General features: G+C 39.9%; 1 long non-coding RNA gene across 1 annotated transcript in view; it reads right to left on the bottom strand.

Moving 5' to 3' along the window:
* Positions 1 to 5,113: 5,113 nt before the first annotated feature.
* The window catches only part of LOC103882961, a 34,857-nt gene continuing 22,485 nt past the window's right edge, over positions 5,114 to 17,485 (bottom strand). Inside the window, exon 5 of the long non-coding RNA XR_644974.3 lies at positions 5,114 to 8,316. This is a non-coding gene — a long non-coding RNA (uncharacterized LOC103882961). The remainder of the gene's footprint in view (positions 8,317 to 17,485) is intronic.

Below are 17,485 nucleotides of genomic sequence, written 5' to 3' on the forward strand. Positions count from 1 at the left end.
ACACACTGTAATTCAGTGGGGAGTTTTAAAAACAAATGGTTCTGGGTCAAATGGACCTTCAACTAGACAAAGAAAAAAAATAAAATTTGAGTCTCTACCTCACATTGTAGGAGAAAATTAATTTAAGGTACCACATAGACTCAAATGCAAAAGTTAAAACAACCAAGCTTCTAGAAGAAAGCTGAAGAGAATTTATCACAAACTTGGTGTGGGCAAAAACTTCTTAAACACAAAAAACACAAACTATAAAAGTTTGAAAAACTAGACTTCCTTAATATTAAGAACTTCTGTTCATCATAACACAAGATGAAGATAAGTAACAACCAGCTTTAGATTGGGAGAAGGTATTTGTGATTAATGTATCTGTCAAACAACTTGCATCTAGAATATATAAAGAGCTCCTACAAATCAATAAGGAGAATGACAACCAATGTTTTAATGGGCTTAAACCTTAAGCAGTCACTTAAGGTTTATATGCTTACTGGCCATCCAGATGGCCTTCAAAATTCATATATTGAAGCCCCAGCTCCCAATGTGATGGTACTTAGAGATGAGGCTTTGCTTGGGAAATTACATAAGAAATTAGGGTTAAATGAGGTCATAATGGCAGGGTCTTAATCTGGTAGGACTGGCATCCTTATAAGAGGAGGAGATACTAGAGGGCTCTTTCTCATGCTCATGCACAGAGAAAGGGCCACGAGATGACACAGAGAGAAAGCAGCTATCTATAAGCCAGAAAGAGAGCCCTCACCAGAAACCGAATTTGCTAGCACCTTAATCTTGGATTTCAATCCTCCCAGACTGTCAGAAAATAAATTTCTGTTGTTTAAGCCACCCAGTCTATGGTACTGTGTTATGGCAGATTGAGCAGACTAATACAATCATCAAAAGAACTAAAATTAAAAGGACTTACAGTGCCAAATGTTGATGAGGATATGGACCAAATGGAACTTTCATGCACTTTTGGTGGGACAGTAAATTAGAACAATCACTTTGGAAACTGCTTACCAGTATCTACTAGAGCTAAACACACACATACTTTATGATCCAGAAATTCCATTCCCAGGTATATTAATGAAAAGAAAAGAGTACATGTGTGTACTCAAAGATATGTACAAGAAAATTCTTAGCACATTAATGTATAATCGCCCCAAACAGGAAACAATCCAAATTTCTATCAGCAACAAAATAATTAAATACTTTGCGGTATATTGGTGCAGTGGACTATTACACAGCAATAAAAATAAAGTATCCTGCTATACTCAACAGTGTGGGTGATTCTCACCAACCTACTGTACAGTAAAAAAAGTCAAATCTAAAATAATGCATAGCCTACAGTTCCATTTATATGAGGCCTAAGAACAGGCCAAAGTAATCTACGGTGTTCAGAATAGTGGTTGCCTTTGGTGAGGATATACAAAGGGCATGGGGGAACTTTCTAGAATGCTGGAAATACTGTAACTCTTGATGTGAGTAGTGGTTTCATGGATATCTACACAGATGAAAATTCATTCAGTAAGCTACACACTTAAGATTTGTAAACTTTACTGTAATTGAGTTATAAAAAGTCAAAAGAATATCTTGACTATTGAGAATCAAAAAGATTAGTTTTCTTTCATAAATTTGTGTCCATTTTGGCTTGGACCATATTGCACAGAGTCCAGTGGACACTGGGAAATACACTGTTTATCAAGATTTTTGTGGACTGCCTCATGCAAAAAATTAATATGTCAAATGGAATCTTTCTTCCTGGAAATTTATAGCTTGTTTGTGAACACTGATTATATTCATTTCCAGCTCTCCACTTGACTTTCTGTTGTGAAGTCTGTCATAGCTTCTGTTTCACTTTGTCAGAGGAGACCAGTCATATGGTTTTGTGGATCCAAAGTAGAAGAAATTCCCTTAGAGCAATGAAAACATTTTTAAACAACTGCTGGGTTCTGCCACAGTGGCTTCAACCTCTCTGGAAATTTTCTTTGTTATTTTTATTATTTGTTCATCCTGAAGTCTGTAAAAGGTAGTTGCCTCCAAACAGCAACTTTTACTCCAAAGAAAGAGGAGGTAGGTGTGGTTGTGTATGTGTCTTGTGAGTATGTGCGTATAAAGTCACAACGTTCTAGATAGAATTATGTATTTCCTCCTAAAAAGATATTGGGAGGTATCTTTTGCCTCTCTTAGGAACATAGTGAATGTAACAGGAAGATAGACACATCAGTTTTGTTAAAAAGAAACATATTTTCTATGAAAATATAGATTTTATATACAACTTGACATTTGAAGACAGATACTCTACCAATGAGATGGTAAAAAACAGCCAGGACTGTTTGATTGTGGCTGTAAAATTCCCAACTAAAAATAGCTAAATCAAAATAAAGGGGGTGATCAGAAAGGTACTGGGTGGTTCACAGAGTCAAAGGAGAGCTTCAGAGATCAGAGGTGACACTTTCTGTTCATGTCATCGCTCTGCAGGCCATTGGTGCCACACTGTCTACTGCCAAAGGGCTTTCTACACTTCAGGGAGCGTGGCCAGAGACAACTCTGACTTTCACAACTCAGACTTTCCAGTCTGAACAGAAAGACATCCTCACCACCAGAACCACCTCGAACACGTGGGAAGGTCCCTGATTCTTCTGGCCAGTGCTGTGTGCCCACTCAGTCATTATGGATCATGGAGCAAGAATGGGGCAGACAAAAGCAGTAATCATCCCTGACAGATAAATACACCTCAAAAAACCTGCACACCCTAATTCAGCTTAAACATCTCATTTACTCGCTTCTCCAGACAGTCCAGACCATGTCGTTGTCTTCAATTTCTAGAAGGTGTCAGTTTTCCATCCTTCATTCTCTGCCTCTGAGACAGCCCTGCCCACTGTCTGTCAGCACTCTCAGCCTTGCTCTCTACAGCACGTAGACGGGAAGGCTTGGAACAATTGAAAAGATTGACAGGAGAAAGGACTATGTAAAACATTTTGAATTTTGAAACCGAGTAGTTTGAGATGCTTCAGGGTTTATTTAAGTCTGATTCATCTTAACATCCATAAATAGCATTGATCAGATCTATATGCACACACACTTAACACACACATGTGCCCTTTCCACTCCCATGAGGCAGAATAATCACTGGTGATCTAGTGATTACACAACTTAGAGAATAAAGACCCGTATAGAACATCTAAAGAAAGCTGTCCAAATCTGATCCACTGCCTGTTTTTATTAATAAGATTTTATTGAAATGCAGCCATACCCACCTCTTTAAGTATTCTCTATGGCTGTTTCTGTGCTGCAAAGTTGACTAGTTGCAATAGAGACATTCAGGTCTGCAAAGTCTGAAATATGTACTGGCCCTTTACAGAAAGTTTCCCAAACCCTGATCTAAATAAGTCCCCACAAAACCATTTTTCCCCTGAAACCATTTCAAGGATAAGTAGTGTTTTAAATCTGAATGATCCAGATAATTGCCACACCACTAATTTTCTTTGCCTGTACTTGCTGTTTAACCCAAGCTACATGGACTTATGTCTGTACAGGCCAAGACTTGCAGGAGAACAATCAGTCAACTGTGCATTCAGTCAACATAAGTAACCAGTATTACTCATATTATCCCTCAAGCAATTGGAACAGTAATATGAAATATCTACACACTTGCCCCACACCTCCCTGCTCATTTCTCTTGGTCATAGAAACACACAAGAAAGATTTAAGAAGAAGCGATGTGTATTCAGCTCAAAGTGAAGTGGAATTGTGACCATCATTGAATTCCACATAGATGACAATAATTGGGGAAACAGACAAGAAAATATATTTAAGAGTCTGAATTTTCCATTTTGCCTATCAAAATAACTGAATCACTGCTGAAACGCCATTTAACTTTACATTGTGTATATACAGCAAGGAAAGGCAAAAATTACACTGACAAAATGCTATATTCACATTTTTCAGTTTTCCTCTTTCTCAGTGAATAAAAATTCTCTGAAGGCTGCACCTCTCAAAAATTTTCTGTGTAACACAATATTGACATATTGAGGGAAACCCGAAGGAACAAGCAAGAGACCCCAATACACACACACACAAGCACACACACACACGTTTCTGACCAAAAAAAAGAAAAAGAAAAGAAATCCAATAGCAATAACCGACCCAGAAATGCCAGGAAGCAGGGTTATAAATTTAACATGAACAGCTCCCTCTTCCAACTCCAAGTCCGTTTATCAAATTTTAAAAATGAAATGACAAGTTAAGATTATTAGTCAAAATATATAAATAAATCACCTTACATATGTGATTTCCAAAGTCTGTGAATGATTTCACAGTGGTTAGATGTAATAAGTGAATACACAGGCAACCTGGGTTTGGGAGCAAAACTGGTCCAGGTAAGGTTGGAAGCCTGCCAACCTCCAGACAGCACAATTAGCTCAGGAGGTAGACACGAAAGCTGGGCAGCACACAGGAGCCTTTACAACGGCATTGGGTGAGATTTCTTTCACAAGGACATCCTAGCCATTGCTTGGTCTGCCATCCCCTACACGCAGTTCTACTGTTTATAGAAAGAACTTTTTTTAGATGCCTCCGAAAAGCAAGGATTAAGTCAACTCATCATAAATTCCTCCTGCTAGAAACCAACTCATGGAAAAAACTTTCTGAAAATACAGTTTGTCAAATGCTTTGGGTTTTAACGAAATGCCAAGATGTGGGAGTCATAAATTATCTGCTGCAACAGGAGGCCTCACAGAGACTGAGGAATGCCAGAGCTCTGTGTTCAAGATGAATTGCTGGAAAGTTTTCTATCTTAAAAAATTGATCCTGATTTTTTTACCTGTTTAGATTTACACAACATCTGATGTTAACAGCCCTTATGTGGCTGCCAGGTGCCAAATGTAGACAGAAAAACAAGAAGAAAACGTTCTTTGAGCTTATTCCCCTGAGCTGGCCCAGAGCCAGGTTTGTCACACAAGGGCCCCTGCCCTCCAGGTATCATTTGGTTGCTGCCGTTCGTAGCATTAGTGGTGTTGAAACGAAGCCAGCTGTATTCTTTTCAAACCAATTTGTCCAATAGCATGGATTATTGTGTTAGGTAATCTGTCACTTCTCAAAAAAAAAAAAAAAAAAAAAAAAAACTTTAATGGCCTTTACACATTGCTCTCAGAGCATTTGAAGGCCTTGTAGTGATACCATCCCATGCCTGATTTATTCACCTTAGAAGAAGCCACCCTATTTGGCACCGTCTCTGCTAAACAATGATAGCATTTTTAAGTGTAGAGCTACTCAAACCTGAATTTCCTAGATTATTTTATTTATGCAGTGCATGTAAACATTGAAAGCAAATTCACACCACCAAGGAAAACGATCCCCGTAACATGTCTAAAAATCATCTGTGACTCAATGATATGACTAGTTCCTGTGAAAGTGTTCAGGAAGTCAAGAAAATATGGGCTGTTTTCAAGAAAGACATTCACTACTTGGAGGGCTGAGTCCTGCTCACGTTTCTCTCAGACAGTTTCCCTAACTCAAGACATGCACAATGATGTTACCCAAGGTTGAGGTGAAGAAACGGCATGATTTCCTATATATTATGCATGAGTCCATCTGAAATTGCCTTTCTACACAGGTAACAGAAAGCTGACTCTAATCAAAGAGGATTTATTTCTCAAATATAGCAAGAAATCCTGAGGTGGCTGGTGCAGCCAGGTGTAGCAATTCCTCAGCAGGAGCTGGGTTCCAGCCTCCTCCCTCTCTCATCTACTCCTCACGCTTCTTACCTCATGGTCACAAGATAGCGGTCCTCCTGTGGTACCCCATCCACACAGAAGGAAAAGGGGAAAGGAAGAAGGGGACAGGACACCAGCCTACACGACAATTTTTCCCCCAAATCCCCAGCAAACCTCTATTCATGTCTCATTGGGAAGGCTGGGACATACAGTGGTTTAGGTGGGGACGTTGCCACCCCAAACAGGATTATAATTCTGTCACTATGGAAAGAATGGATGTTAGGAAGGTTTCTAGCAGGGTCCACCACAGTGCTTAAGAAGTCATATATTTCTATCCCGAGGAGAGAGCCACACCCAGACTTCAGTGAAACAGGTCGTGTTCTCCAAAACCCTGGTAAGCACCAGAGGCATTCACTCCCTAAGAGGGACAACTTTGACCTGACTTCCTACCTGGTGAAATCTTGAGTTAAATGTAAAGTGGGCAATTATGGAATCAAAATGTGATTACTACTAATGCTGGAAGTAAGTGGCTTCACCAGAATGACCATAAAACATGAACCACACACACAGATATATATTTTTTAAATCCTCTTCATAACACTCTTTACCTCTTTCCCACTGAAACTATCAGCATGCTTAATCCTATGGAAAAGGACAACTTCCCAGTCCAGATATTGCAAAAAGTACTCCCTGCTGAAACAAAACGAAGGGAGGGAAGAGCGAGGAGTGGGGAGAGGGAGGAGAAGAGATAGGGAAGGGGGACAAAAAGCATTTACTCTAAAAAACAGAAAAGGGAATGATTATTCACTTTAGCCAATGGACTTAAGATAATTTTTAAGAGCAAGATTTCCCAATAAATTTACAATAGTTCAATTTACATGCCTCTTTACAGGAATATGTCTCAATATAGAAAGCATAACCTGACACTTGTTCTTTATAAAGATTTGGCCAAGATTGGCAAAATACAGTAATTGCTAAAGCAGGATAATGAATACACACGGTTTCTTTATAGTCTATTTTCTCCTTTTGTTTTGGGTTTGAAATTTTACATTATAATTTTTTTAAAGATTTGCCACTAGAAAACTAGAATTAAAATTCTAATTTTCTCTAAAAAATATTAACAAAAAGATGCACACCCATCTTCTAACTTAAAGGGAAGAGCATTTTGTAAAGAATATATCCAGGTCAGTAGGGCAATTCAAAGTGATGATTCATTAATTAATAAAACCTATTTTTGAATTCAGCAAAGGGTTTCTGCTGTGAAAATGGAGCATCCTTTCGAGAATATTTTAAAGCATAGGCATGTGTGTCTGTGGTTAGAGATGTTAGTGGACGCGGGAAAAGAACCTCACTGGAAATTATGTCTCCAGAGTGCTTCTCTCACTTCTCAACACGACTGTAGCACACGATGCTCAAAGCAAGTGACAAATGCTGTGCTCTTCTCTCCAACATCCCTTTGAGATCATAAGAAATGACAGGAATTCCCCCTTTTGCTTTCTAGACCTAACTTTTTAGCAGAAGGCTATGGCTTATACACAGCTGACTTTTGCAAATAAACCGTACTTTATATTTATTACTGTGCACAAAGCATTTCATATTCTTGGTGTATTGACAAATCCAATCATGGCTTTTAAAACATTTATCTACATCCCAACTATTTCTTCTTACTGCGCCATCCACACCACCATTCCTCGGTGACGTGTCTGTCACTGTGTGAATTCCTGAGATGAAATCGTTTCCATACTGTTTCCCCTGAGATTTCCCCTTGTTTTGAAAGATTCTTCTTCTCACCTCCCTAGCCTCTCAAAACCTCAATATGACATTTTCCTCAAGTTCAATTACTTCAGAGGCACATAGAAAAAACACTTTTGTATTCACTCACTTATTGCTTTGCAATGCAAACCAACATACCATTTCCCAGATCATAGGTCTTTTTCCAAAATACTCCATAACCTATGCACAAATTATTTCCATTTTCTATTTTCAAATAGCAAATGCACAGTCAAGCAGCCAAACTGAAAGTTTTGGCATTAAAAAATAAGTTGATAATGTTTCTAAATTAATTACTATCTTGGAACTGAGAGACCAAGATGCTTTTTAACAGTTGCAATTTTTTTCTTGAAAGTTCTATTTGGAGCAATATAAAAATGCTTCCATTTTATAAGTATTATTTCAAGGTTAAAACCGCATTGACAGATGAAAATAAAGTGTTAGCTTAAAAATAGACCCTTGTCCATCAAGACAGCTCGCAAACCAAAACAGACCCATGGGCAGCTGCAATCTTTGTATATATTACCAAATTTGTGGTGGGAAAAATGTTATATTGCTTAGTTTGGATTAACTATTCTTGTACAGATACATAAAAGATGTATAAAATACATATGGTTAGGGCCAGTTTTGCCCTTTTGAAGATAAAAGCACCCAAAAAGAAAATGTTGGCAGTTCTCTGTACCCCATCAGAGCTGTTTAATTTGTACCATACTTTGCCAGTCAGTGGAAGTGGAGATCTCTGAGGCTTCTGTGATCTGTGATGAAGATGATTTTTGGAGAAGGGTAGAGAAAAAATTCTTGCCAAACTGCATAAGCTCCTTGTTGTCAGGCCGATACAGTACTGTAAATCCATAAAAAACAGTTTCAAAAACAAATTGTCACAACTCTGAAGCAGAATAGCTCTTACGGCCACAAAAGCTTTGTCTCTTACAAGACTGCATTTTGAGCACAGCCTCTTGGGCCTCTAGTGAGTGGTAGCCCTGTTTAAAGAATGTCTCCAGTGTTAACAGCCTATTTTTATGCTTAATAAAAAAATTTCATTAGACAGCCACCAAAGAGGATTTTGGAGAAAATACTCTCTGTTTTAAAAATGTCATCCTTTATTAAAAGGTTTTACAGGAAAGAAAAGTAGAGATCCACAACAGGGCACATGTAATAGGTATGAAATGCAGAAATATCCAAAAGAGAGGCCCACACATTACCACATTCTTGGAAGGAGGGCTTGTCTTCAAGAGAGTCTAACCAGCATGATGTTAGTGCCTCAAATTTATTATCATCAAGGCATTCTGGCAGGAGTACGTTTTAGAACTTGCCTTATACCGTAACAAAATCTCAGTGTTGTTCTGATTGCAAACCAGATGCATGCAGTCTGGGCAGAGCAGTGCTGAGTTTGTGCATTGCCACCTACTTGATGGGTAGTGATGCCAGACACAATTTGAGCACATTGGAATGGTGTGCCTGAAAACTGGTAGAACAGATTCCAAAGAATTTCCTTAGGAAACTCTACAGAGGGTGGGTATGAAAATGCTAAGATGGAACCATCTATGGAAACATTTCAGGGAAGCCATTCCCCTAGCAGTGCTTACAGACAGTATGGCCAAGTCATTGGTACAACAAATTGGTCCCAGAAAATCCAGCAGCTGTCAGCCTTACAAGAGTGGAAGGGGCTGGAGAAGGTCACAGCCCATCTCTTGCCTCCTCCAGCAGGATGTCAGAGGAGTTAGTATTCTTTTTTTTTTTTTTTTTTTGAGATAGAGTCTCACTCTGTCACCCAGCCTCCAGTGCAGTGACGCGATCTCAGCTCACTGCAACCTCCATCTCCCAGGTTCAAGTGATCCCCCTGCCTCAGCTTCCTAGGTAGCTGGGATTACATGCACCCACCACCATGCCCAGCTAATTTTTTTTTTTTTTTTTGTATTTTGGTAGAGACAGGGCTTCACCATGTTGGCCAGGTTGATCCCCAACTCCTGACTGCAAGTGACCCGCCCAGCTCAGCATCCCAAAGTGCTGGAACTACAAGTATGAGCCACCATGCCCAGCCAGTATCATTTTTTTAACATCATTGATCTGGTTTGGATGTTTGTCCCCGGCAAATGTCATGTTAAAATGTGATTCACAGTGTTGGAAGTAGGGCCTGGTGGGAGGTGATTGGATTATGGAGGCAGATCCCTCTTGAATGGCTTAACACCATTCCCTTGGTTATAAGTGAGTTCTCACTCAATTCACAGGAGATGTGGTTGTTTAAAAGTGTGTGGCACCTCGCCCCCAATCCCCTTCTCACCATGGATACGTTGGCTCCCCCTTTGCCTTCCACCATGATTGTAAGCTTCCTGAGGCCTCACCAAAAGCAGCTGTGGGTACTATGCTTCACGTACAGTCTGCAGAACCATTAGGCAATTAAGCCTCTTTTCTTTATAAATTACCCAGCCTCAAGCATTTCTTTATAGCAATGCAAAAAAATGGCCTAATACAATCATTGATTACTGACTTCAGAGCTATGGGTAGGTTCATTGCTTTGTTTTGTTTTGTTTTGTCTCCTTCACATTTCTCTCTGGCCCCCTTTGCATGGTGTTTTTAAGAGATAAGACACCATGGGTATACTTCTACAAAGCTAGTACAAGAAGGGGCCCTTAGGACATTTTAGAGCTCGGTCTATTCTTCTGCCTCCGTGCAAGGTATTTACTGGAATCTTGACACTCATATAACAATGTTTTTGTGAGGTATTCCATAGCAAGGCCACGGAATTTGGAGTTAGAGCTGGGTTTGAATACTGAATTTGCTCATTCATAAATTTTAGCACTAAACTCTCTTTTCCAGACCCACCTTCCTGCTTCTTTATCACATCCTATTGGTAGATCTCTTTGGTTGCCACTTACAGTGTCATTGTACTTAGAAAGAAATTGTCTTCCCAGTCTGCAGACTACAGGTAGGAGAGGAAGCATTTGCTGAGCCTTACCTATTGTCTCCCAGGTGTGAGAATTGGCTCTAAAGCAATAACAGAAAAACAGTTCATCAGAATCTAATTTACTTAAAAGTCAATTGCTGAATAATCCATTTATCTAAATTCCTAATTCATTGAATTTTTTTCAAATTTACTGATTTATTAAAAACTAGTTTATTTCAACTATTTATAAAGTTTACAGAAATTTGTATTGGACAGAATGGTTTTAACAGCTATTGAAATAAGACTGCTTCAAAGTTATAATTAACTGTGCTTCATTTTCTCCTCATAACAGCACAAGAAATATCCCATTGGTCAAAAGAAAAGAATCACAAGGTGATTTGGTCTCTTTTTTAATGTATTTAATATTAAGAAAATATACAGGCCAGGCACAGTGGCTCAAGCCTGTAATCCCAGCACTTTGGGGGACTGAGGCAGGAGGATCATTTGAAACCAGGAATTCAAGTCCAGCACGGACAACATGGCAAGACCCTGTCCCTACAAAAAAATTAAAAATTAGATGGGCATGGTGGCATGTGCCTGTGGTCCCAGCTACACAGGAGGCTGAGGCTGAAGGATGACTTGAGCCCAGAAGGTCAAGCATGCAGTGAGCTATGATCACATCACTGCACTCCAGCCTGGGTGACTGATAGAGCGAGATCCTGTCTCCAAAAAATATAGTTCTAGTCGGGAGCAAGATGGCCTAATAGGAACAGCTCCAGCCTCCAGCTCCCAGCGCCAGCGACACAAAAGACGGGTGATTTCTGCATTTTCAACTGAGGTACCCTGTTCATCTCACTAGGGAGTGCCGGACAATCGGTGCTGGTCAGCTGGTGCAGCACGACCAGCAAGAGCTGAAGCAGGGCGAGGCATTGCCTCGCCTGGGAAGCGCAAGGGGGAAGAGAATCCCTTTTCCTAGCCAAGGGAAACTGAGACACACAACACCTGGAAAATCAGGTAACTCCCACCCTACTACTGCGCTTTACCAAGGGTCTTAGCAAATGGCACACCAGGAGATTATATCCCAAACCTGGCCCGGAGGGTCCCACGCCCACGGAGCCTCCCTCATTGCTAGCACAGCAGTCTGAGATCTAACTGCAAGGTGGCAGCAAGGCTGGGGGAGGGGCGCCCGCCATTAATGAGGCTTCAGTAGGTAAGCAAAGCCTCCAGGAAGCTCAAACTGGGGGAAGCCCATCACAGCTCAAGGAGGCCTGCCTGTCTCTGTAGACTCCACCTTTGGATGGAGTCTGACAGCTGTCTGACAGCTTTGAAGAGAGCAGTGGATCTCCCAGCACGGAGGTTGAGATCTGAGAATGGACAGACTGACTGCTCAAGTGGGTCCCTGACCCCTGATTAGCCTAACTGGGAGACATCCCCAACTAGGTACAGACTGACACCTCACACCTCACACGGTGGGGTACACCCCTGAGATGAAGCTTCCAGAGCAAGAATCAGAGAGCAACACTCGCTGTTCAGCAATATTCTATCTTCTGCAGCCTCTGCTGCTGATACCCAGGCAAACAGGGTCAGAGTGGACCTCAAGCAATCTCCAACAGACCTACAGCTGAGGGTTCTGACTGTTAGAAGGAAACTAATAGACAGAAAGGACACCCACACCAAAACCCCATCAGTACATCACCAGCATCAAAGACCAAAGGCAGATAAAACCACAAAGATGGGGGAAAAGCAGGGCAGAAAAGCTGGAAATTCAAAAAATCAGAGCGCATCTCCCCCTCCAAAGGAATGCAGCTCATCGCCAGCAATGGATCAAAGCTGGACGGAGAATGACTTTGACAAGTTGAGAGGAGAAGGCTTCAGTTGATCAAACTTCTCAGAGCTAAGGAGGAACTACGTACCCAGCGCAAAGAAACTAAAAATCTTGAAAAAAGAATGGACGAATGGATAACTAGAATAATCAATGCAGAGAAGGCCATAAACGAACTGACAGAGATAAAAATCATGACACAAGAAATACGTGACAAGTGCACAAGCTTCAGTAACTGACTCGATCAACTGGAAGAAAGAGTATCAATGATTGAAGATCAAATGAATGAAATGAAGTGAGAAGAGAAGTCTAGAGGAAAAAAAGGAAAAAGAAATGAACAAAGCCTCCAAGAAATATGGGATTATGTGAAAAGACCAAATCTACGTCTGATTGGTGTGTCTGAAAGTGACAGGAAAAATGGAACCAGGTTGGAAAACACTGCAGGATATCATCCAGGAGAACTTCCCCAACCTAGTAAGGCAGGCCAACATTCAAATTCGGGAAATACAGAGAACACCACAAAGATACTCCTCGAGAAGAGCAACTCCAAGACACATAATTGTCAGATTCACCAAAGTTGAAACAAAGGAAAAAGTGTTAAGGGCAGCCAGAGAGAAAGGTCGGGTTACACAAAAAGGGAAGCCCATCAGACTAACAGCAGATCTCTCGGCAGAAACGCTCCAAGCCAAAAGAGAGTGGGGGCCAATATTCAACATTCTTAAAGAAAAGAATTTTCAACCTAAAATTTCATATCCAGCCAAACTAAGTTTCATCAGTGAAGGAGAAATAAAATCCTTTACAGACAAGCAAATGCTTAGAGATTTTGTCACCATCAGGCCTGCCCTACAAGAGACCTGAAGGAAGCACTAACATGGAAAGCAACAACCAGTACCAGACATTGCAAAAACATGCCAAAATGAAAAGTCCATTGATGCTAGGAAGAAACTGCATCAACTAACGAGCAAAATAATCAGCTGATATCACAATGACAGGATCAAGTTCACACATAACACTATTAACCTTAAATGTAAATGGACTAAATGGTCCAATTAAAAGACACAGACTGGCAAATTGGATAAAGAGTCAACACCCATCAGTTTGCTGTATTCAGGAGACCCATCTCACATGCAGAGACACACATAGGCTCAAAATAAAGGGATGGAGGAAGATCTACCAAGCAAATGGAAAACAAAAAAAAGCAGGGGTTGTAATCCTAGTCTCTGATAAAACAGACTTTAAACCATCAAAGATCAAAAGAGACAAAGAAGGCCATTACATAATGGTAAAGGGATCAATTCATCAGGAAGAGCTAACTATCCTAAATATATATGCACCCAATACAGGAGCACCCAGATTCATAAAGCACGTCCTTAGAGACTTACAAAGAGATTTAGACTCCCATACAATAATAATGGGAGACTTCAACACCCCACTGTCAACATTAAACAGATCAACGAGACAGAGAGTTAACAAGGATATCCAGGAATTGAACTCAACTCTGCACCAAGTGGACCTAATACACACGTACAGAACTCTCCATCCCAAAGCAACAGAATATACATTCTTCTAGCACCACGTCGCACTTATTCCAAAACTGACCACATAGTTGGAAGTAAAGCACTCCTCAGCAAATGTAAAAGAACAGAAATTATAACAAACTGTCTCTAAGACCACAGTGCATTAAACTGGAACTCAGGACTAAGAAACTCAATCAAAACCACTCAACTACATGGAAACTGAACAACCTGCTCCTGAATGACTACTGGGTACATAACGAAATGAAGGCAGAAATAAAGATGTTCTTTGAAACCAATGAGAACAAAGATACAACATACCAGAATCTCTGGGACACATTTAAAGCAGAGTGTAGAGGGAAATTTATAGCACTAAATGCCCACAAGAGAAAGCTGCAAAGATCTAAAATTGACACCCTAACATCACAATTAAAAGAACTAGAGAAACAAGAGCAAACACATTCAAAAGCAGCAGAAGGCAAGAAATAACTAAGATCAGAGCAGAACTGAAGAAGATAGAGACACAAAATCCTCCAAAAATCACTGAATCCAGGAGCTGGTTTTTTGAAAGATCAACAAAATTGATAGACCGCCAGCGAAGACTAATAAAGAAGAAAAAGAGAGAAGAATCAACAGATTTTAATAAAATGATAAAGTGGGTATCATCACTGACCCCACAGAAATACAACCACCATCAGAGAATACTATAAACACCTCTACTTAAATAAACTAGGAAAACCTAGAAGAAATGGATAATTTCCTGACACTTACACTCTCCCAAGACTAAACCAGAAGGAGTTGAACCTCTGAATAGACCAACAGCAGGCTCTTAAATGAGCAATTAATAGCCTACCAACCAAAAGTCCAGGACCAGATGGATTCACAGCCACCCACTGGAGGTACAAGGAGGAGCTGTTACCATTCCTTCTGAAACTATTACAATCAATAGAAAAAGAGGACCTCTCTAACCCTTTATGAGGCCAACATCATCCTGATACCAAAGCCTGGCAGAGATACAGAATAAAAAGAGAATTTTAGACCAATATCCCTGATGAACATCGATGCAAAATCCTCAATAAAATACTGGCAAACCAAATCCATAGCACATCAAAAGCTTATCCACCATGATCAAGGGCTTCATCCTGGATGCAAGGTTGGTTCAACATATGCAAATCAATAAACATAATCCAGTTATTGGCAAACAGAACCAAAGACAAAACCACATGATTATCTCAATAGATGCAGAAAAAGCCTTTGACAAAAATTCAACAGCCCTTCATGCTAAAACTCTCAATAAATTCGCTGGTATTGATGGAACACATCTCAAAATAATAAGAGCTTATTTATGACAAACCCACAGCCAATATCATACTGAATGGGCAAAAACCAAAAGCATTCCTTTGAAAACTGGCATTAAGACAGGATGCCCTCTCTCACCACTCCTATTCAACATAGTGTTGGAAGTTCTGGCTAGGGCAATCAGGCAAGAGAAAGAAATAAAGGGTATTCAGTTAGAAAAGAAGAAGTCAATTGCCTGTTTGCAGATGACATGATTGTATATTTAGAAACCCCATTGTTTCAGCCCAAAAATCTCCTTAAGCTGATAAGCAACTTGTAGCAAAGTCTCAGGATACAAAATCAATGTGCAAAAATCACAAGCATTCTTATACACCAGTAACAGACAACAGAGAGCCAAATCAAGGAATGAACTCCCATTCACGACAGCTTCAAAGAGAATAAAATACCTAGAACTAACTACAAGGGATGTAAAGACTTCTTCAAGAAGAACTACAAACCACTGCTCAGTGAAATAAAAGAGGACACAAACAAATGGAAGAACATACCATGCTCATGGATGGGAAGAATCAATATCATGAAATGGCCATACCGCCCAAGGTAATTTATAGATTCAATGCCATTCCCATCAAGCTACTAATGACTGTCTTCACAGAATTGGAAAAACTGCTTTAAAGTCTATATGGAACCAAAAAGAGCCCGCATTGCCAAGACAATCCCAAGTCAAAAGAACAAAGCTGGAGGCATCATGCTACCTGACTTCAAACTATACCACAAGGCTACAGTAACCAAAAACAGCATGGTATTGGTACCAAAACAGAGATATAGACCAATGGAACAGAACAAGTCCCTGTGAAATAATAATGCCACATCTACAGCCATCTGATCTTTTGACTTAACCGACAAAAAACAAGAAATGGGGAAATGATTCCTCAGCTTACAAATAGTAAGCAAAACATAGCTATAAGTAGAAAAGTTGGAACTGAACCCTTCTCTTTCTCCTTATACGAAAATTAATTCAAGATGGATTAGAGACTTAAATGTTAGGACCTAAAACCATAAAAAAGAACCCTATAAGAAAAACTCTAGGTAATACCATTCAGGACATAGGCATGGGCAAGGGACTTCAAGGCTCCAAAAACACCTCAAAAGCAACGGCAACAAAAGCCAAAATTAATAAATGATTCACTAAACTAAAGAGCTTCTGCACAGCAAAAGAAACTACCATCAGAGTGAACTGACAGCCTACAGAATGGGAGAAAATTTTTGCAATCTACTCATCTGACAAAGGGCTATCCAGGACCTACAAAGAACTCAAACAAATTTACAAGAATAAAACAAATAACCCCATCAAAAGTGGGCAAGGATAAGGAACAGATATTTCTCAAAAGAAGACATGCATACAGCCAACAGATACATGAAAAAATGCTTGTCATCACTGGTCATCAGGGAAATGCAAAATCAAAACCAATGAGATACCATCTCACACCAGTGCTAGAATGGCGACATCATTAAAAAGTCAGGAAACAACAGGTGCTGGAGAGAAGATGTGGAGAAATAGAACACTTTTACACTGTTGCGGACTGTAAACTGGTTCAACCATTGCAAAACAGTATGGTGATTCCTCAAGGATCTAGAACTAGAATACCGTATGACCCAGCCATCCCATTACTGGTATATATCCAAAGGATTATAAATCATGCTGATATAAAGACACATGCACACATATGTTTATTAAGGCACTATTCACAACAGCAAAGACTTGGAATCAACTCAAATGTCCACCAGCCACAGACTGGATTATTGTGGCACATATACACCACATGCACTATGTTACAAAAGATGAGTTCGCGGTCCTTGTAGAGACACGGATGCAGTTGAGAATGACAAAACCAAACACCACATGTTCTCACTCATAGATGGGAATTGAACAATGAGATTACTTGACCTGGAAGGGGAACATCACACACCGGGCCTATTATGGGAGGGTGTGGGGGAAGGGATGGCATTGGGAGTTACACCCGATGTAAATGACGGAGCGGATGGGTACACTTGCCTGATGGGTGCAGCACACCAATGTGGCACAAGCATACATATGTAACAAACCCATCAAAATTCTAGGAACTTAAAGCAATGAAAAAGAAAAAATATATAGTTCTTTGTTAATAACCAAAATTGTATTGTTTTACAAGATAATTTTTTATTTTGTATTATTTCTTTCTCATATCTTTTTATATAAGTTTCTGTCCTGTTCCAAGTTCAAATCAAGACTCTGCCACATCTGGTCGGCCCTGGCTAAGTTGCTTCATCTCTCTGTGCCTTATTTCCCTCCACTGGAAAATGTGAATACTACTAGCAGTTACTCTGCAGAGCTGTTGGGAGGATTAATGTTGTTTATTACATACGTAAAGTGCTTAGAACAGCAACTGACCTGTAGGAAGGACCAAATGAATATAAACCATTATTATAGCTTTTTAAAAATGTCATATTGAAG

The sequence above is a fragment of the Papio anubis genome, chromosome 4 (genome assembly GCF_008728515.1).
Source record: "Papio anubis isolate 15944 chromosome 4, Panubis1.0, whole genome shotgun sequence".
NCBI classification, from domain to species: Eukaryota; Metazoa; Chordata; class Mammalia; order Primates; family Cercopithecidae; genus Papio; species Papio anubis.